We start from the raw sequence: 23,277 nt of genomic DNA, 5'->3' as shown, positions 1-23,277 counted from the left end.
TTAGAGCTAAACACGGTTAAATCTCCTCGAGTAAACACGTTATAACAGACGATATCTACAACAATGATTGAGCACCGTGACTAAAGAGCATGTTTACTTTTCCCATGATTATCTTCCGTCAGCCTGTCTTGAAATTAGGTTACAGTAAAGATCGCTATTCATTTGCCTGACATTTGATCTTATTTTTTATTAATTAAGGATGTCAATTTTAGATCTAAAAAGCCATTTATTGTAGTAGGTGCACCTGCAATACAGAGGGATAGTAGTCAGGCACAGTTTCCACGCCCCTGAACAGGAAGATTTGTCACCTGCATAATAACCGCAGTGAAAAAGACACCCCACCCCCTTTTACAAGGATTTAGGATCAGTCAACAGATATCATTAGGACACAAAAGCCTAACAGATATCTAGAAAATGTGTGTGTGTGTGTGTGTGTGTGTGTGTGTGTGTGTGTGTGTGTGTGTGTGTGTGTGTGTGTGCGTGTGTGTGCTCCAATCTCCAGTATTAGAACATGGCCCGGGGATAATAGTTAGCACTAGGGTCTTTGAATTCTTAATCCAAAAGACAAGAGGCATTGATTAATCATGGAGGAAATCTATTTTAGCGACAGGTCAAGTATGTTTGATAGGCATTAGCTGAGGGCAGAGTGCTAATACAAAAGGTTAGAGAAGCTACCAATGTGATCACTTTGGCGGACGATGAGATTTTAATGAAATGCATCCAAGGGGCTTTCATGGTTATAGAGTTAATAGAGGCTTTTGTAAGTGTTTATTGGATATTTTGTCCCAGATTTAAACACGAAAGACAGAAAAAGAAGGTGAATAGAATTTAGAATGATGCATGCACTATTGAAAATGTCGCAAACTTAAGCAATCATTCCTGTTCAACTTGTTTGCTTTAGAAGAGAAAAGGTGTTTCTGCACCCTGCAAAACTGTGCTCGTTAGCATCCTGCTGATTAACTGAACTTGTATGCTCGACTCGTACATGGGAGTTCCAACAAGTAGCCTACTTTGTAATATTTTAAATCCCGTTTTACCCAAGGTACATATTATTATTAGTTTGACTTAGTAGAACAAGCCATTCAGAAGCATAATGTTGCCGTTCGCTGTGAAAGTAGGAACCAGGAAGCTGCTGCGACGGCTTGACAACAAATAAAAGGGTGGGTGCGAATAGCAGCACGTGTTTAATGCAATTTAGAAAAATGCATCATGCTCTAATCAATGTTAATTGCATTTCATTTGTTAATGCTGGCAGCCCTAGTTATAACCCAAAGTCAGGAAAACAGACAACCATTTTGCTATTAGTAATAGTAATTTTTCAGCATTAGCTGTTTAAATGTTGTATACAGTATTGCATTGTTAGTGTCTGAGTCCGCCATTTCCGTGTTGTATTCAAGCTTCCTACCGACTCATGTATTAACAGGAAATGATGTATGCATCAGTGTTGCATTAAGTTAATGCTAATGCAAACCCAACATTTACTGCTGCTGCTTGTTCATATAAGAAGCATTCAACTGGAAAAAACTGGGTGGCTTTTATTGTAAAGCAGTCAGAGAAAACACAACATGTATGCCAATAAAGTCCATTCATCAAATAATGTATGTATCTACAAAACAACACAATGGTCAGTTTTAAATAGTGGTGGGAGTAATGGAACAAGAAAAAGGAGCCGTAATGAGCAGATGTAGTTGAAAAAGTTGACCTTCTTTGCACATTATTTCATTATTTGTCTTCTTTAAAATATGCTCACCAATTTCAGGAAAGCTTTCTGTGAACCCTACCAACATGCCGTTGAGACCCCTGCCGCTACAGACATGCAGTGAGTGTAGAGTGTATGGAAAACTCTGGAGGAGAAAGGCGATACCTCTGTCGCCTCTCCTTCAGTTCATTCAAATGTGAGCTTGATCAATGCTTTGGCTCTGTATGGACTGGGACTGGTGTTCCTAGGCGTCACTGCACTCATTTGTGTAGACTAACCCCCGCCAGTGCAATCACACTGTGGAGACTCTCACAAGGAGACAAGTAGTATTTAAAAGACTCACTGTGATACCTGAAAATAATACGCCACCACCTTTTTCAATTCTTCTCCTTTGTTGTGTCCTTTGTCCCCTTTTCTTCCACACTCGCTCCCAGCAATATTGTTCTCTCCGCTCCACTCTGTGTGACCTCAGTGACAAGATAAGCAGCAGCTACATCACCAGCCGCAGTCAGTCAATTGTTCAGTGATCAAGCATCGAGATGACATCATTATGCGCTGAGACATTATCCCGAGCCCGACGGTCTTTTTTGCATATTCATTGACGTTATGATCTCCTTGACGTGTGCCCAGGGGAATCAGAGGGATAACCTGAAGTGTTCATCTGTGCCTGTGTTTATCTGGGCCGTGGCACGGGGAGGGGCGGCTGTTAGGGTGCAGAGCGAGGGAGCCAGGGCTCAACTGGGTGTGTGCATACATGATTTATGTGGCTTATACACAGAAGGGGCGAGGGAGGGAGGGAGGGAGGGAGGGAGAGACGACCTTCTTTGCAGCTGGAGCCAAAGATCTCTCTCTACATGTTAGAATGCACCTGACTACTGTAGGCATGATGACACTCCACAAGAAATGTCAGATTGCAACATAGAAGGCGTGAGATGTATTGCTTTAAAGATTCAATCGAGGGTGGTCTTTCATACCTGCCATCGTGAGTTTTATGGCTGGACTTGAAAGTAGTTTTCCTGTTAAGAAAAGGGTTTGGAACTCTTTTTTTTACACACAAACCTATTTATTGTGATGCTGTTTGTTGCTCTGTGACACAGCAGCAGTTTAGCTCCCAGCCACTTTACGAAGCATTTTCCTTTTAAAATGTTTGCAAATGAAGCAAGGCATTTTACATGTAGGGAAGTTATAAATTAAGGCAGAAAGAGAACCACGAACCACTGCAGTGTCTTCATTATTAGCACTGAAGTGTGGCAGCAAAGCATCAAACATTTATCACTAATTGTGTGGCATAAATCAGGAAAAAGACGGATAATTAAAGTAAAAGCCACGTTACCAAAATAGGACAACATGGATGTATCATATACACTCAACAAAAATATAAACGCAACACTTTTGTTTTTGCTCCCATTTTTCACGAGATGGACTTAAAGATCTAAAATTCATTCCAGATACACAATTGTACCATTTCTCTCAAACATTGTTCACACATCTGTCTAAATGTGTGATAGTGAGCACTTCTGCTTTGCTGAGATAATCCATCCCACCTCACAGGTGTGCCACATCAAGATGCTGATCTGACATCATGATTAGTGCACAGGTGTGCCTTAGACTGTCCACAATAAAAGGCCACTCTGAAATGTGATTTTTTTTGCTTTATTGGGGGTCTGGGGACTCAGAACCAGTCAGTATCTGGTGTGACCACCATTTGCCTCATGCAGTGCAACACATCTTCTTCGCATAGAGTTTATCAGATTGTCAATTGTGGCCTGTGGAATGTTGGTCCACTCCTCTTCAATGGCTGTGTGAAGTTGCTGGAGACGGCTTATGGTGGAGAAATGAACATTCAATGCACGAGCAACAGATCTGGTTGACATTCCTGCTGTCAGCATGCCAATTGCACGCTCCCTCAATGCTTGTGGCATCTGTGGCATTTTGCTGTGAGACAAAACTGCACATTTCAGAGTGGCCTTTTATTGTGGACAGTCTAAGGCACACCTGTGCACTAATCATGATGTCAGATCAGCATCCTGATGTGGCACACCTGTGAGGTGGGATGGATTATCTCAGCAAAGCAGAAGTGCTCACTATCACACATTTAGACAGATTTGTGAACAATGTTTGAGAGAAATGGTACAATTGTGTATCTGGAATGAATTGTAGATCTTTAAGTCCATCTCATGAAAAATGGGAGCAAAAACAAAAGTGTTACGTTTATATTTTTGTTGAGTGTAGTTCAAATATCACACATAATGCAAATGAAGTGTTTTATGAGGTTTGTAGGATGGCTGAAAGGAGAGAACAGTAATTAAATGTCTCCAATAGTTGCATTAGAACCTCCCCCCCCCCCCCCACACACACACACACATCTATTAAACTTAATTTGAGCTTATAATGTGGCCACTAATGTCTGCAGCGCTTGCATGTGGTTTGACGAAATGAGGTCCTTTCCAGGAGCTTCCTTTACCCTTTGGTTCACTTTGTGACAATCTTATCCTAAATCAATGGTGTGCTTGACTGTGTGGAGTGTTGAACCCTTGTCAAAACAAGGGCACATGTAGGAAATGTTGCATTCAGTTGTTGTGGTTGAAACCTTGTACACAATTTCACAGTGTCATGATTGCAAATAGGACCTCGCATTGATTTGTGTTTGACATACAGGCCACTACACAACAAGACACACTTGTTGCCTGACAAGCTGTAGAGTACTACGATGCAGCGGAACATGCATATTAAGTAGTGCCAAACGTATTTGCCTTTCTGTATGTGTTGAATCTCCTTACTTGAATCTTAATAAATACATGTAACCAATAGACAATGTGGATGGAAGGTTTTTAGTGTAGATTAATGCCCGAGTTGTCGTCTGTGCGTTTTAGGATAATTGTGTGAGGATGAAAAGAAACAATTTACCTGTCCTTATGACTGAATCAGTCACCCGCAGTATATGCAGTCATTAATGTGACAGGGCCGTCACAGTTGTCAAATATAGGCCATGTAAAACCCTGGCAATATGACTACGCAGGCAGCATGTTGACTCAGACGAGATTGCTCTGCGGAGGTGGTAGGTGGCATGTTTTGTGTGTGAATGTTCACGGATCATGCTGAGAAAATGTAGATGTAAGTAGTATGTTACACCTGTACATGGACAGTGTGTGAAATGTATTTTCAAAGGCTTAGTTGAGGAAGAGGGGCTGTGTTAGGCAGTGTCGTTTTGGATAATTTTCATCTTTTTATTTCCAAATAATTAAATTATATTCAAGTTTATTCAACTGTTATCTCCTTCTGGTCTGTGTCATGTCATAGAAAGACGTCTCAACTCTCTCTTTAACGTCTTCTCTACTGACATACCTGCACCTGACAGTAATAACTGAAATCATTTGGGAACCTTTACTTTGATGGTTTTCTATGGTATTAAGTATAGTGTGATACGAGATTTTGTATACTAGTTTCCCATCGTTTACTGACACCATTTACGGAACCATTATCTGGATTTAAAGCCAGGATCAAGGCTGTATTTGATCATATTCTGAATATAATGTTTGCATGGAACACATAGGTAGCCTAATCTGATTATCCATGTTGCTGAATCCATACTTCAAGGTTCTATTCCTGTCATGGGCGTAAAATTGCGTATGGACGGTGTGGACGTGTCCTTACCAATATTCAAACGTGCTGAAATTGTCCACACCAATATGACAACGATATGACAACGACGAGAAAGGGTTAATGCGTTGCCTCAATAGTCCCGCCTTATGTATTTTGTGATTGTTTTTGCCTCCTGTTGGTTGTCGTGGGTTGTGCTTCGGTTAGCGGTGATTGGTTGCTTAATTTGAGAGCGGTAAAACAGCTTCTGCTGTCATTTCGGAATCAATCAGCTCAGCCGATGAATGCGGCTATGAATGCGGCTGAAGTTTGACGTCAACTGAGGAAGAATGTCGGGGAAAAAAAGGAAAGGAGAAGAAGTATTTTCACCAAACAACGGTAAGTTAAGTTAGTAATCAAACAAACATCTCATTGTAACACTGACAATGATATAGGCCTAGTCTAATCAAGCGTTGTTGGAAAATAAGATCTGACAGGACATGTCTGTCTGGACCACCGGCCATGCAAAGCGAAGTCTTTGCTTTGTATTTGTCCTGCAGGTTATCCGATGCCGACAGCCAGACATTAACAGCCTATAGGCCTAGGCCTACATCTTATTAGACAATATTTGCCAAAATAGGCACTTAACTGTCATAGCCTAGACAAATGAACTGTAAACTAGAAAGCAATTTGTCCATGTGACGAACAGCCGCAACCCATATCAGAGAGCATGTGGTTCAATATGCAAGAAGAATCAATAGGTCATCGTGATTCAAATAGCCCTGTTACAGTTAGGCTAGTTATAGTAGCTTATTATGCGTGTAAATATATATTGCACAAATGCTTTAAAATTGTCTAAAACATTGCATTGATTCTGTCACTGCCCATTATTTTCTAGGCTAATCAGAAGGAGACAGAAGATCCCCAGCCAAGTAGTTCAACCTCAGACCCAACAGAATCAAGAATACGGGTACATTTGACAGAATTGAATGTTATTAATGTAGGCTATATTTGACTGTTAATGCATATGGCGAATACATCATAGGGTAGGCCTAGGCTACATGTTATTTCAAAGCCAGACACCATGTGTTATTTCAATAGGATGAAACTACAGCAGGTCGGAAGAGCGGTAGTTCAGGGAGAGACCAGCTATATATTATATATTTCTGATGTGCTTATGTTATGCCACAACTATGACTATACGTATACTGTACTTGAGAATCATTTGTTGTAAGAAATATCTTGGTAGTTCACCTGTGTTATAACCCAATCTGATAGAAAAACTTTGCCATGTGTTTTATTTCTGTTTTGAATGGAGTGATATTTTTGTTTAATAAACTAATTGTAATTGTAACCAAGAGATTAAACATGAGTATTTATGAGTAATTATATACAGTATAATAAGTGTTGAGAATAAAATCTCTCATTGGAGACTTTAACAAGCATCCCAGGGTCTCAGACTTTTCTCTTTTGTCTATTCCTTTCCAACCTCTGGTTGGCATCAGTCAAAGGAGCCCTTATCAAGTCAACTGACCCATTTCCTACCATAGGGTAACACAACCTGTTGGTAAGTGAACTCAAAGTCAAAGTCTGCTTTGTGGTCAATTGTTCATATGTACAGGACATACAAGGAATTGAAATTGCGTTTCTCGCTATCCCATGCATAGACTAGACAAAACCAACACAACACACAATTAGTAAAGTACTGGTAAGACACAAATGGTAAGTAACACAACATAAATGATCTAACTACCATTAGTAACAACAAAACAATACAATAGCAACACATAATAATAAAAGTGCAGATGGTGGCATAATACTCAGGTCTTGAAAGAATGATGTAATGTAAACAATTGATGTTTCAACGAAAAAGTAGTGTCTGTGAAACATAAGCAGCCAATGATGTATGAATATAATACGTTTTTAGTGCAAAACGATTGATAGCCGCTCAACTCTTGACTAAACAGTACATACAATCATATGAAAAAGTTTGGGAACCCCTCTCAGCCGGCATTATAATTGACTCTGCTTTCACAAAAAAAATATAAAAGTGGTATGTCTTTAATTTTCCAGGAACAGCTAAGTACTGGGATGTTTTCCAAACAAAGATTTTTTGAAAAGCAGTATTTGGTTGTATGAAATAAAATAAAATGTGAAAAACTGGCTGTGCAAAAATATGGGTACCCTTGTGGTTTTGTCGATTTTAATGCCTGTAACAGCATGTAAAACTGATGAATTTAAACACAAAGTTGGTTGGATTATGTTGTTAAGCCTTGAACCTCATAGAAATGTATGTTTAATCATGAGAAAATGTATTTTAGGTGCCTAAATGCAAGTTGCACTTCTCTTTGACTCTCTGCTGAAGTGAGACAGAATGGGATCATCAAAACTGCTCCCAAAAGATCTTAAAAACAAAGATGATTCATTATCATGGTTTAGGGGAAGGCTACAAGAAGCTTTCCCAAAGGTTTCAATTGTCAATTTCTACTGTAAGGAACGTTGTCAGGGAATGGAAGGACACAGGCACAGTTGCAGTTAAACCCAGGTCTAGCAGACCAAGAAAAGTACAAGAGCGGCATATGCGGCGGATTGTGAGAATGGTTGCACACAACCCAAAGATCACCTCCAAAGACCTGCAAGAACATCTGGCTGCAGATTGTGTATCTGTACATGGTTCAACAAATCAGTGCAATTTGCACCAAAACATCTGTATGGCCAGGTGATGAGAAGGAAGCCCTTTCTGCGCCCACGCCACAGATACAGTTGCATGGAGTATGCAAAAGCTCATTTAGACAAGCCAGATTCATATTGGAAGAAAATGCTTTGGACTGATGAGACACAAATTAAGTTATTTGGTCTTTATAAAAAGCAGATGTTTGGGTGCAAATTGCGCTGAATTGTTGAACGATGTACAGATACACAATCTGCAGCCAGATGTTCTTGCAGGTCTTTGGAGGTGATCTGTGGGTTGTGTGCAACCATTCTCACAATCCTCCACCTATGCCGCTCCTGTTTTTTTCTTGGTCTGCCATGCCTGGGTTTAACTGCACTGTGCCTGTGTCCTTCCATTTCCTGACAACGTTCCCTACAGTCGAAATTGACAATTGAAACCTTTGGGAAAGCTTCTTGTAGCCTTCCCCTAAACCATGACAATGAACAATCTTTGTTTTTCAGATCTTTTGGGAGCTGTTTTGATGATCCCATTCTGTCTCACTTCAGCAGAGAGTCAAAGAGAAGTGCAACTTGCATTTAGGCACCTAAAATACATTTTCCCATGATTAAACAGACATTTCTATGAGGTTCAAGGCTTAACAACATAATCCAACCAACTTTGTGTTTAAAGTCATCAGTTTTACATGCTGTTACAGGCATTAAAATCAACAAAACCACAAGGGTACCCATATTTTTGCACAGCCAGTTTTTCACATTTTATTTCATACAACCAAATACTGCTTTTCAAAAAATCTTTGTTTGGAAAACATCCCAGTACTTAGCTGTTCCTGGTAAATTAAAGACATACCACTTTTATATTTTTTTTGTGAAAGCAGAGTCAATTATAATGCCGGCTGAGAGGGGTTCCCAAACTTTTTCATATGACTGTAGATACATGATAGAACTGGTTTGGTTAATAAACTAGTGAGCGGTTGGATGCTGGGTCTGGGGCGAGGGCGTTTTCGCCAAATTGTGTTCCCACCAATATGAACATCAAAGTTACGCCCTTGATTCCTGTGTGCGTTTGCATGCACTGCCTGCACACTTGCACGAGTGGCCCCCATTCCCATGCTGCTACCACCTTTTGTAAGATGATAATTTCCTTTTGTAGGGGAATTTAATGTGATGCCAAGTCATGTTCCTGAGACCTTTTTGCCATTCTAAATGGCTTCTCGTCCTTAATTATACAGCACCGTCCCGCTGGCAGCACTTCCACATGTCCACACACCACGTCAATCTAATAAGACACGCACAAAACAGCATGCTATTATTCAGCAGCCTGACACGGACTGCATGTAAGCATGTTTGATTTAAATTCACAGTCACACTCAGGCTTTTCTATAATTTTGGTCAGAAAGGTTGGCAGTGTGACCCTGTGGTTAGCGAGCTTTGATCTCTGCCACAGCAAATGTGTCTGCCTGCTGACCATTCACTGTAAGTCACTTTGTTTGGGAGTGTCAGCAAAATATTCCAGGTTTGTTCATTGCATTTTTATTTTATTATTTGAACTTTTTTTTTTGTTGGCTCAGTTAAAATGACAATAGATTAGCCCCCATGCACACAGAGTTACATTGTAATCATAATGTTCAAATGCAAAAGGTGTCACTCAACAGCGCAAAAGCAAAGCACTCGATATGCATGAGTTGTTTAACAAGGACAAAGGAATCAGTTCAGTAAAGTAACAGTTTCGTTCTTGGGAGTTTCACTGAGAAAACGACAGCAAGAACATCTTGAGACGCACAGTTAAGTCCCGGTGCAAGGAGCTCTATCAAGGAGTTTCTAACAGCCGCTCGGCTTTCTCACATCCATCTCTTCTTGTGGAAGGCCCGACAGCATGAGCAACAGCAATTACTTGAGCTAAGAGAGAGAGAGGAAGTCCCATTCTAGGGAAGTATCAGCAAATTTAAGATCTGTGCACAAAACCGTAATGATTCGGTGCATTCTACAACTTCGGTTTGGTGGTTTGAAGCTCTTGATAGATGTTTGTTCATTAAAAATATAATAATTGTCAGCGGAAAGTAAATCAGAACAAATAATTCCAACCATTCTTTCTCCCAAACCAGGTCTCTGAGACAGCATGTAGACCAATATGTGATGGTCAAACCATCCATTGAAACTTCCTCTACCCCTTCAGGGAGAGCTATGATCATAGGCCAACTGTTTGCCAGAACTGCCAGGCCCTGAAGGACCAGATCACAATAGCAGCTGTAGGTGGCTGAGACACTAATTTGACATGTGCCCTGACAGAGGCAGTCGGCTTCTGAGATTTGTACCTGGGAATTTTAAAGCAAGACAAGCACTTTTTAGGACTGTCTGTCCCTAAATGAAATCTAAGGTGTGAAGAAGTTTTGGTTCCTTGCAGGTATTTCTCTTCAATTCCCTGCGACCAACAACATGGCAGGTTGAGGTAGGTTCCTCCATAAATCAGCCGTCTAAGCAAGGGGAGTTTAGAAATCCAAGGTACAAAAGTATGACAGTTAGGCATGGTTCACACTAGGGCAAGGACTTCACATTACAAAATTAACCCCTTTAACACGCAATTATTTTTCAAAATATAGTTTTATGGAGCTGGAAATCAATACACATATCACAAAAATAAATATCAGGTATCTACAATCTCCGTGAGGCCATTCACTTTCGTATTAAGAAATTATAGCACAAACAATAACTATTTAGGTTATATGGAAGGGTAAACTATCAAATGCTCTGAAATCGACCGTTTCACATTTTGGATGACGGCTCACTTAGATTATTTTGTTCTTTAAAGGAAAGCATGTGAGTAGCATCTGTGGGGGTGTTAGTCTTTTGGAATCCCATGATTCTATTCCGATTCTCAGGGTCATGATTCGAGTCAAAATCGATTCTCAATTCAAAACGATTCCTGATTCGAATTCTCGATTCAGTTCAAGGGAGTATTTCGGGATCTACTCCAGTCCACTGTGTGCTACTCGAAGAGGCTCTCAGGCAAAGTATGGCATGAAAGCAAATTAAAGTCCATGTGTTATCTATCTTCATTTAATGTCTAATACATATACATATACTGTATATAAAAAACAATAAGAATGTAATAAATGTTTTGCAATTTATGAATCGATTTGAAATTGCACAAGACATTTTTTAAAATAATAACATTTATACATTTTTTTCACCACGCCTATGCATCGGAGTGATCTCTCTCTCTCTCTCTCTCTCTCTCTCTCTCTCTCTCTCTCTTTCTCTCTCTCTCTCCATGTGACCCCGACCCCTGCAGGATACCGCAATTCATGCTGTGCCTTCAACTCTTTGCCTCTGTGATGGCAGCACTCCTCCCCAAGGGTATACACTGGGAGATGTTTACTATTGACCGCCCTGGAGCTATTAAGGATATCAGAAACTCAACTGCATCATATTGGCTGGTCACTGACAAGTCAACATCAGCAAACCAGGTACAATTTTCTCTCTGGCTTTAGTGTGCTTAACAATCACACACACACACGTACACACACACACGCACGCACGCACACTCACACTCACACACACACACACACACACACATATGCACAATAAATATATATTTACCAACACCTCATCATTAATAGAGGAATATTCATAACTTTTTCTGTTATCTCTACTCCATTGATTCCAACAGCCCATTGCCTAATGGGTGACTGAATAGGAAACATAAGAATAAAGAATACTGAGAGAGAGGCTTTGGCAGTGTGTGTTTGAGTAAGGGAAGATTATCCATATATACCCACTTTCTTCGGGCCATATTTAATCACCTGGCGTTCTGGAGCCAGCAGTTGAAGCCTCTCACAAGGCCATGGGCATCTCATAATGGTATGAGCTGCTCTGTGGCTAAGCTAAGGGCTGACACTTAGACTGAGGCAGAGGAACTCCAGCGCTCTCTTTAGGAAAGACAGCCTCACTCTCGCTGACGAGGGCATGTGTGTGTGTGTGTAGTGTGGTTATCAAAGGGGAGCTGCAGAAACACATCTGTGCCCCCAAGTGAAATCATTAGATTTTAAACGAGACGTCAAGTCTAATGCACGTGACAGCTGAGTTTGGAGTTCGCTGGTTTGATAGTAAGCTTAGTCGAGTAGTTACACACAACTTTAACATTTGGAATAACAATGACAACAACAAAAAAACACATTACAAATGTTAAAGCGGTGTGAAAAAGCTTAAACTATTCTACATTGGTGCTCATACACAGTGATCATAGCCTCAGGTAAAAACCAATCCCACGGTGGGCGGATTAATAAAATAGTAATCAACATTGAATTCAAGCTTTGTTACTTGATTCGGGGCAATACTAATGCAGGAAAACAATAAAAGGCACCGCAACAAACATGAAGAGAAATGGACCAAATCAAGCAGGGGCTTTTTCGAATTGCAATTGCGGAGAGGCTGCCTACCTGTTTAGGAACGAGGACTGCTATCCCGCAAGTGAATTACCTGACTGTATGTATTTCATGAGCAGCAGACCATATTTAATATCCTACCCTGAAGAGAGAGTATTTTTTAATGATCTGCACGTTTATCAACAACTGCTTTTATTAATCAGACTTGTACAACCTATTTCCAATCTGGGCCGTTATTACTGGGACTCTTTCTTTCCTCTAGTGGGCTGAAGTGAATCTCCTGTACATCAATGAAAAATGAAAGTGCACCTGCATCAAACTTTGAAATATGCTGGTGAGCAAGTCTGATATGATGGGTCTCCGGGCGAATGGTGTCCTGAGTATTCTTGTCCTGTCGTGCACAGCGACCTAAATGGTCTGCAGACCTGTAACCGGAAAACATATTGTTTCCAGTTAGCCTTTCCTCACTAAAAATCTGCCTCTTTTCAAGCTTAATTCACTTCCCCTTATCCCCATCCAGATGAACAACTGTTGCAGCAAAGGCCAGTGGAGCTTGACAATAAATAGCCTCCCGTTTAAAGACTATTGTTATCCTTACCCTATCAACCGTACGTGTATTTAATGAGCTCCTTGCCATGCAAAATAATGCCACTGCCTGTCCCCCAATAGAGCCCTATCGCACTGAGTTTCCATTGCAGTGTAAGAATGCAATATACCTAGCTGTCACTCAAAGGCCCTGCTAAGAGAATATGGAACTGGGAGTTTAAAGGGAGGAAAGATAAGCAAGCTGTAATAGTGCTAGCGTGGCCCCCTACAATTGCAGGTGTTGGAAAATGTGTGGCCAACCTGTCCTTAAAAGGAGATATTGTTTCCAGCATTGTACATGATCTAACTTGACTGTACAGTAGCCTTAAAACTACGGATGCAGTACAGTAAATCAAATATTGAGGGATGAGGAGAGACACGTTTGCATACATTAAAGAAAACAGGTTACAGTCGTTTCGCCTGTTTCTAATTAAACATCATCAAACAAGGATCCTGTTTTTCTGAAATCAGGGGAAATGATTCAAGAAAGCTGAGTAACAAAACTACAAATACCCTCGGGAAACCCTGATTTTTTTGGTCATGTAGACCAAGGCTTTTGCTTACACTATTTGGAAGTTATTTTGACGTTTAAGTAGCCCTACTCGAGTGCTCTTTATGCCTTATGACCTGTAGCTATGTATATATCAAAATTATTAAACTGAGATACCATTGATTCAGATTCTAAGATTCTAACTTTCCATGTCATAGTGAAACTAACGTGGCTATTTTACTCAGACTTTAATGTAGTTTGATACAAAAATACATTTAGGTTTCAAGACAAAAAGGTTGGCATCATACTGTAAGTAGCATTCTTATTCAGGTTGAAAGAAAATAAATGAGGCAAGGACATTGATCAACTTTCTTTTTAACAACCCAAAGCCTAGTAATAAGAACATCTTCTGCCAAAATCTATTTTATACCATCAAATACTGACCCCCCCCCCCCCCCCCCCCCTCCCGCCCCCACCTGTAGGCTTAAAAGGTGGCTGTGGAAAGCAGTTTCATTCTCCTTAGAGAGCAGCGCAGTGGTCAGCATGAATTCATGTCAGCTGGATAACGGTCACAGCTACATTTATAGCCTACAGGGGGTGACTATCGGATACTAAAAAGAAGACTATAAGGCATTAGAAGGACAAAAAAGTACTTTGGAGGAAGAGGTTGATTACTGTTAAACCGAAGAAATTGTGCACATTATAATAATGAAGGCATCACATAAAAATCTTAGACATAAGGGTTTTAGTTCAAGTTAGATCCCTCACAGCAAAACATTAATAAAACTGTCTATTATAGTCATAAATCAATTTGGTTGATAAAGTAAGCGAAACGGTTTAGCATATGGATTTTATGAAATATAGTATGTAGGGATTGATTACTAACAAGCTCATACGACAAAATTAAACCAGAGCAATAGCATTTATATCATATATATGTTTAGCCATAATCATTCTAGATTACATGACATCTTGAAATGAATAAAGACAGCTTTTAAAGCTGCATGCATAAGGATTGTAATGTATCTACAGTACTGTATATTCCTCAAATGTATTAACACTAGTAGTGCTACTTAGCATAGTATGAGTGGGTACCCATTTTGTTGGCATGCAAAATGATCAAAAACATCAGCTTTGCAATTGTTTTAATGGGGAAGGAAATCCATATGTGAGGTCTCAAAGGACTGCAGCAAAAAAGTAGAATTCCATCCGCCTAAGATTGATCTTTTTTGCCTGAATGAATTTGAGTTGTAAGGTGTGGACAAACTCAGTTGACAAGAAGATGCGTCAAAGCAAACTGAGGTGAATTAGCAATGAGTGAGTGCTACTGTCATGATGTGGGGGGGGGGGGGGGAGAGACATGATGGCAACACATCCACTCACAAGTACTGTAAATTAAATGTTAAATGTGGGTTTTTTTACTTCTTGCAATCATGATTGGTGAATTGGGCCCTTCTAGCCTTTTATTGAAATAATGACCTCCTGCTGCCATTTGGGGAAACCAAACTGTACATTTGTCCAACAGCAGGTCATTGCCTTTGACAGATTGTCACATAGTGTATCACATTTATATTTGCAGGCCTACATTGAACTAGATGTTTAAAATAAATGTACTTTTCCATGACCTCCAAGCCAGATTAGACTATTTATCACATTCTATTAAACAGTAAATGCTGGAAATCCAGTCATTTTATTAAAGAGGATATGATGCATTTGATAAAGGTAAAGTAGGTCTATACAGTACTGTTCACAAAGTACTTAAGTGTTCAAATGTGTTGTATAGACTATAAATCTGGAGAGGAAAATCTCTCTTTTTTCAGTCGTGCTATAAATAAATCAGAATTACCTTTTACAATATAATATAGTATATGAAGTTTCAAAGATGTATTTAGAAATTCCAGGGGACTCCTAAACCCATTATCACAAGCATTGTACGGCACTTCAACATATCCTGAAAACCCATTTGGCTCCACCTGTTTCTGCATAGTGAGCCGCAGTCGCAACACAAGGATCTCTTTACAGCTCACTTCACATTTCAGCTGAGAGCTCGGTACATAAACCAGACTGCTGCACTTGCTCTGTGCGCCCGCCAATGCTGAGGCAAAGGGACAGGAAATCATTGCCATCAAAACAACTCTGGCAAAGGTCAGTCAAATCAGGGAAATGAAATTAGTCACCTTGAAGAAAAGCAGAGACCTTGTAACAGATGTGGAGGGTGGGACAGGAGGCAGAGACACTCAATAAACTCTCTATGATGGAATGGATTTGCTCGTGCGTGAGTGTGTGTGTGTGTGTGCGTGTGTGTTGTTTGCGTGTTTGTTTGCTAATTACGATATGTAATTAGGCCATTCCCATTTTGTACTTAACATGATAATAAAAAGGGATTTAAATGACAAATGACAGTTGATACACTCGGAAGTAGATAACAAGGCAAAACAATCAAACCATCTGCAGTAATGCTGCATCACATGTGTCACCATGCAGGAATGTCCACAGAGGTAAATTCTCTGACCTAGCCCTTGTACCTTATTTCACACTGGCTACAAAAGAAAAAAGGAAGAAAATAAATAAGTATTTTGGAGCTGAAGGTGGAAACATTGTAACATAGGGATACATTTTAATAGGAGTTGCATTTCATATACAGACACCAGTGAGCAAATATTATCTTCCAGTAAGGTCTTGTTCATGCTATCACGGCTACAATATGAGGAAAGGTTGAAAAAGGTCACGACTGGCACAATTGTTCCTATTGTAGAACACACAGAGGAGGGAGCTGCTGGCTCTTTGTCACAGAGGGGGGATTCATCAGATGCACCATTCATTTGGTTGTTAGCGAAGTCTCATTATGACAGATACACAAAGGCTGTGGCAGTATACTGTTCACACAGTCATCAAAGCATGTACGCACTTGTCATACGCCGTAGGTGGTATGAGATAAAAGAGATAATTTGATAATTCACACAAGAACCGTTGCTTGGTAGCCTTGTCTCCTGTGTCATTCAGCTGACTTAGTACTTAAAATTATTTACACAATATACCTGGAGGTACCATATGTTTCTACACTGTTACAATCTTAAATTCCCTGGATATTGGTTTCAAACCTCCGCCATTTCTTATGGAGCATAACATGCTCTGTGCTAAAGGCAACACAGTTGAAGTTAAGAAAATAACATATTTAGGTATTATTTATTAAGAGTTTCATACTCAGCTGCCGCATCTGGACTGTATGGTTGGCATTTGATCAATACGATTGACAATGGACTGGGGAAATCAATAAACAACATGGATTGGTACTTAGATATATACGTGACATCCCCTTTTTCTGATATAAGTCCGGGTGTTCTTTAAAACCCAAGCACAAACAAAATACAAAAATCTATAGTATGAAATAAGCAAATCTTTTAGGACTTTGAATGAATATTCTGCTTTCCTGTTGAACTCCATTGTCCAGAAAATAAAGGTGCATGTGTGTGTGTTTGTGTGACACCTGGAAAGTGTGCACTAAAAATAATGCAAAATACAATTCACGCCACCTTTTTTCATCTTCAGTGGCAAGTGTTAGGCAGTTCAGTGTTCATTATATTATTCTGTCAATAATAACTCTAGTTATTTTATCTATCTGGAGTGACTTAGTTTACCACTACTTGGAAATCAAGATAATACAATGACTAAGTACTTTAGAGTTAAAATCTAGAACAAAACTTCCAGACAAACTGAGTGAATGCATATCTCTTTTTTAATAAGGTATTTATTTTCCAACTTCTATCCATCTATACCATGACTAAATGTATACGAGTATGAAAATAGCATTGAATGGTTGGGCAAGTTACTGCATACATTTTAAAATCATGACATGCTGACGACAAGAACATGTGCAATTTTTCAACCGGTAATTAGCGACAGTAAAGTGTCACTGGAGCATTTCTTAGCCACAACAGCCTGAACTGTAGACGAGCCCACAAGACACTGCAGTTAATAGAGCTATATTGATTTCATATAGAGATTTAATGGCTTGAAAAAAATGCAGTTTTTGAGTATGGTATTTATTATTTATGGGCGGTTCAAACATTACTCACTCAGTTTTAATTGCAAACAGACACAAGAGGACAATATGATTAAATTATTTACAGTTTGGTGTTCAGGATCCGACCAATTCCACAAACAATGATTATGACCAAATACAATATCAAACAACAATTGTTTTCCACAGAATGCCAAACATTGACAGAAGTAACCTTCAACGCTTTCAAAATATCACATCACAGGCATGGCAGAAAGCTCTGCCCTAGCCCTGTTTACCACCCACAGTTACAATATTTTGAAAAAGGAAAAAGGCCAGCGTGAGCTCATATTGATTCATTGCGAAAACAAAGGTTCACTGAGAGTGTCGAAGTCCTGTTGTCTGAAATTAACATCCCTATTATGTTCAGGTAATGCTGAAAAACAAGGGACGCTGCACAACGGACCCATTCCCCATGCTGTTAAAGAAAACTGGATCCAACTGAAGTTTTTCTTATTATTCTGGGAAGCATACAGAGACGAAAGAGGGGATTGAAGCCCGGACGATTATTTACAGCTTATTAGGCGGATGCAGTGGGGCATTACTTAGCTGCATGCTGTGCGCCCTGCCATCTTGACTGCATCAAGGGACCTAACAACAGAATCCTGTCATCTACAGCACATTGGTACGTCTTTGCACTTTCTTCCAGGCGATGTGGCAAACTCTTTTACTGGCTCTCCTGGGACAGACAATGACCAACTCTAACTAAATGTCCTGTGCAGTGGCCCAGAGTAGCCATTTAGGAATGCAGTATAATGTTCCCTCCGGCACCTACTGCCTCGCCAATTAGAGGTCAGAATGGAGGTACTAGTGCAGAGTGCCCCGTTGGATGGATGATGTCATTGTTTCGGAGATGAGCACAAAGCAAAATGAGTTGTCATGGCTGGCTGGATCCCTAAGTGCAACTTTTTTTTGGAAGCTCAAAGTGAAGGCAAAGGCTTTTTGAAACAGCGAGAAGCAGAAATGACACACACATTGAGTAAGAATAGCAGGCAGTTCCCCTGCTTGGACACAGCGCACTTCATGTTTGCATGCCACACAAATAAAACAATAAAATTAACATTTATTATGTGGCATTGGCTGCGGCAAGGTTTCTTAATACGTGAAAACAAGAGTGTTTGTTTTGGCGTGGACTTTGTTTACTCCGCCTGAGGACAATGGCTATATTTGTCTGCAGGGGCCCACACAGTCACCATGACAGTTTTGAATAAGGACATCAAAACGACCCTATAAGCAAGATTGTACATTTGCCTTTGGCTCAACTCTGCAACATTAAGCTCACATGCTTGGTTAATACCACACAAACAAAAACACACACCACGATGCCAACACACCATCACAGATATAACATTATGAAACTGGACAAACTGAACACAGGACACATACGTGATCCTCTGCACAGAGTAGCCTGTAAGTTGAGTGCAACACCATTGGTGTAGTTTTAAAGCAGCATTGGACCAAATTGCTCCAAACCCATTTGTGCTGAATTGAAAGCGCAAATGAAAAATGAGATCAGTGAGGCTGGATTAACAAATTAGTTCCAGAGTATTTTTGGCGGCGTGTGGACGGTGGATTTTACTTCTTTTCAATAAGGTTAGAGAAGAGGATGTTGAATATAACCCACGTATAGTGCAGGAGTGATTTGATTATGATTCATGTCTTTTAGACTTGACTTATTCATCTAGAATTGAAACAGAATATGTCACTCTGAGCTACAGAGTTCTGACGCTACAGCTGAGCACAATCCGACCAGTTTCTATTCACTATAGCTGAATCATGTGGCTGAATGTGGCACAACATATTTTATTTGTCCACTTAGGCTCTTTAATTTCACAATTCTATTCCGACTGGAGGAGGTTGTGGACGGATCAATGTGTGCAGTTAGAGACACAGGGACCTGCAATTAACCATTTTGCTAATGTGCTCGAATGGATTTTCTGATTTGGTCGGAGGGAAGCAATACTGTACAGCTAAATCTCCCACCACCTGTCCTCAGTCAGCGTCTAGCTGACGGTTCAGTCGGAAAAGCCTAAAGCACCTCTGATTCACCCACAGACTGCAGTGGAATACCTTGGGATAATACCACACTATCTGCTCACAATGCTAGTCCGTGATCTCCAAAGCATACAGGAGGCACAGGAGAAACAGACAACCCTGCAAAACACTGCTGAGTTGAAGGAGTTCTTTTGTATTCATCGCTTCTTGCAGGGAGAGAAGTGGAGACACCGGTCAATAGAATTTCATTTAAGCAAATAGAGAGGATAAGTGAGATCTCGTTGGTGCGCTCAAATTAATCTTTAGGGCTGATACAGCAGCACACTTACATTTTCACACACATTGGGAGGATTCTAACAATAGTAAAACACAAATTCAAATTTAACATGCTACATAAAACCTGTTCAAATGATTGAATGGTGGTCTTAGTGGAATGTCTGCATTTCTGAGAGGCCTTGTATATTGATATATTTTAAACTACTAGTGCTTCCCTGTTATAATTGGTTTTAATGTGGCTTTCTAGGGCTATTGCTATAATTTATTTTTAAATGTATATTATTTGAAACTGTATTTACTGTTTAGTATCTAGTATTTTTTATGGCCTTGGGGGCAGACTTGTCAATAAAAGTTGCCTGTTAACATACCCATTAGCATTCCCATGCAGTTGAGTGTTTTGCCACCTGATGAAAGTTCAAAATTCAGTCAGCATTTTGGCATGTTTTGTTCTCAAAACAACGTCTGAGGGAAATAGCTGGCTCTGTAGCTTCTAAAGGCTCCACCATTGCTGATTTTGGCTGATAACCAAACGCTGTTAAGTGCAATTACAGAAAAGTGAAACTGTGGAATTGTGGGCCATCAACCAAACCAACAATGAGCTGAAAGACGCCGTAAGGCCCCACAGAGCTCAGGGGAACCGTATTGCTGGGTGATGGTTATTTGTGGGTTCGTCACTACAAGCTAGAACTTTCACATTACGCTTCATCCATTTTTTTATTTAAAAATATTGATTAGGGCAGCTTTAGATGTCCTTTTGTATTCATTAGCAGCTCCATAAAGCAGAGGTGGGCAGCTAGGATTTGAGACGCATGATGCAAACGGTTGAATAGCAGGCTTTAAACACTGTGCCACTATTGGTGAGCTAACCCTATCCTTTACCATCGACATCAGTGTCCCTGTGTGTCTGTGTCTGTGTCCAGATAAACCCTCCACTGACACCACAGGTTCTCTCTTCCCCCGTCTTGCCCTCTGTGGAAGATGCACAGTACCTTAACAGAAAGTGAATCCTGCTTTCTGTCCTTCTGAAACAGCATCGATTTTTTTCTTCAACTTTGCAGCCACCAAGGTCAGCGCTAAGAACAAGCCAGGAGGATCTTATCACCTCACAAGTACAGGCCTTTCTCTCAGTCTATTTATCCAAGGGAAAATAAACACAAATGAAGTTGAGAGCAGCTGTCTGACTCATCGTGACCTTGCATAATAGCAAAGAAGCAAATGTTAGGACTGAGAGGGGTTTTGAATTAAATGAAAAATGTACAATGTGGTATGATGTTACATATCATTTACTGATTACGTATTTTGCTAAAATAAGTGTGTGTCTATTTTCTTTGTCTATTTCATTTACTCTTTCTCAGGGTGATTTACCCAGTAGACTCAGACTTAGCATTTCCTTGGCTGTTCTGTGATATTCGACTCGGGCTGCGCTGCCTCGGAGGCACTAAACAAGTAATGGGTCTAATCATGGCAGGTGACAGCGCTCTCCAAATTAATTCTTTCCCAGCGAATGACTTGAACTTGGCCCTAAAGTGCATGAGAAGAATTCAAACCGACAGCAGACCACAGGGGGCATCGATGCACCAACACAAACATTACTCATTGCATGATTGTGTTGTTGTTATTTTAGAAACCCCCCCCCCCACCCATAGTAAAATTAGGACACAAATTACATGTTCATTATGGATTTCACAAATTATTACAATCCAGATTTTGTATTTTTCCCAAATGATAAGTATAATACTTGTTTGTATTTCCACCAAATTTACACAAAGCATTATGTAATGAATGTTTTTCACAAGTTTAAAAGATGAACTTAGCCTTTCATTTGTTTCGTAAAATATACCAATCCCTCAAAAGCTACTTTTTAAAAGTACATATATTAAGCAATAATCATACTGGATGAAATGGACAAATGGGTGGATAAGCAACTGGAAACTGACCATAGAAACAAATAACTCAGATGTAATCAAATGAAGCCATAACTAAGTCGTTATTGCTAATGAAAGTTATGACTGTTTTACAACAAGAGTGAATCAACCTCCATCAAACCACAACATCCAACTTTAAGGAAGGTATATATCGGAAACATTGCAAAATACACTTTTTGCTGAGGGCTGCTTGTAGGAGGATTTATTTTCCTATGGACATTATTTCACATTAAGCGTACAGACATGAGTGTGGTATTGGTATTTTCCTATAATTTTGGCAAAAACAAATAAGTGTATCTCCCATTATGAGAAACGATTTCTTAGTTAGATAACCTGGAGATTAAGGGCTCTTAAGACTCTAACTGCCTCGCCATTAGAAAGTGTCTGATTGCAGCAAGAGGCATTAGACAAAATGTCATCCTCCCTGGCCAAATGGATTGATCCTCTCGTAGCAAACACGGCATGCATTGGCGAATTTTCAACTCATCTCATGCCCTTTGCCTCACGTTGCGTGCTTGCCTTGCACCCTGAGGGAATTACTATCTTCTCATAGAAAAAGAATGGAGGCAGAATTGATTTGTCAGTGGTCTGCAGTTGGTCTGGCTCGCTGGTGATCCATAGTCCCAGTCCTGATGTTATCGTAGAAGAAGTAGTAGAAGAGTCAAAGTCTCACGTACAAAGTGTTTTAGCTACTTTCCACTACGTTGACAGTCTCAATGCTAAGCTAAAGAGAATCAACTGATGAACGTTGCTTCATATTTAGCATAGAGACATGAGCTGTGTTGATCTTCTTGTCCAACTTTTTGCAAGAAATTGAATGTACCAAAATGTCGAACTATACCTCTCAAAACACACTATGTTTGTTTTTAAATTAATATAACATATGTTTTACATACAATATGGTCATAATAGAGATGGCCCTATGTCTGTAGGCCTACGACATTGGTAAAATATTAATTTCGAGCAGCATCATTTCCTCAGACTTGGGGATATTTATTTGTGGAATCCTGATGGGACTATCACTGTATGTCTTTAATTATGTACTTATCAAATAACCTCCATTAACAAAAAGACAATATTTCCATTTTACAAATTGCACACTGGGTTTGTCATGGAGTCAGCATAATACTTGGCTGAAGCTGCCATTACAGCTGTCACATGCAGGTTGTACTTAGTAACTTAATCTAATTGCACTGTAATGTAACTGATATTGGGGGGCATTAGGGAAGTGAGTCTGCAGAGCAAGGGATGTAATGAATTAATTGATTACCGGGCTCTGGATTGACAGGCCAAGATCCTGTAAAGTGATTGGGTGGGGCGGGAGAAAGGAGGTAGGTTGGGAGTGATGATGCGCATATGTTTCGTGGTTCATGGACTGTAAACTAGGGGAATGGAAACGTCTGAGGCAGGAAATTTTGCTGTGGCCGCTGTTATAACTTTTCCACTGATAAGTACTGGCACACGCTGTGTCCATACAGGGAGATGCCAAAGCATGGAACAAGATAACACACACTTGGAAGAGGCATCCAGATGGATCCATGCGTGAAACAGTCTTTTGGGTGAGATTAATGAAGTTTGCTGTGAGAAACGGGTGAATAAGGAGGCGAATAAGA

Source organism: Ammodytes marinus (genome assembly GCF_949987685.1).
Source record: "Ammodytes marinus genome assembly, chromosome: 21".
Classification (NCBI taxonomy): Eukaryota; Metazoa; Chordata; class Actinopteri; order Uranoscopiformes; family Ammodytidae; genus Ammodytes; species Ammodytes marinus.
This window is presented reverse-complemented; position numbering follows the sequence as displayed.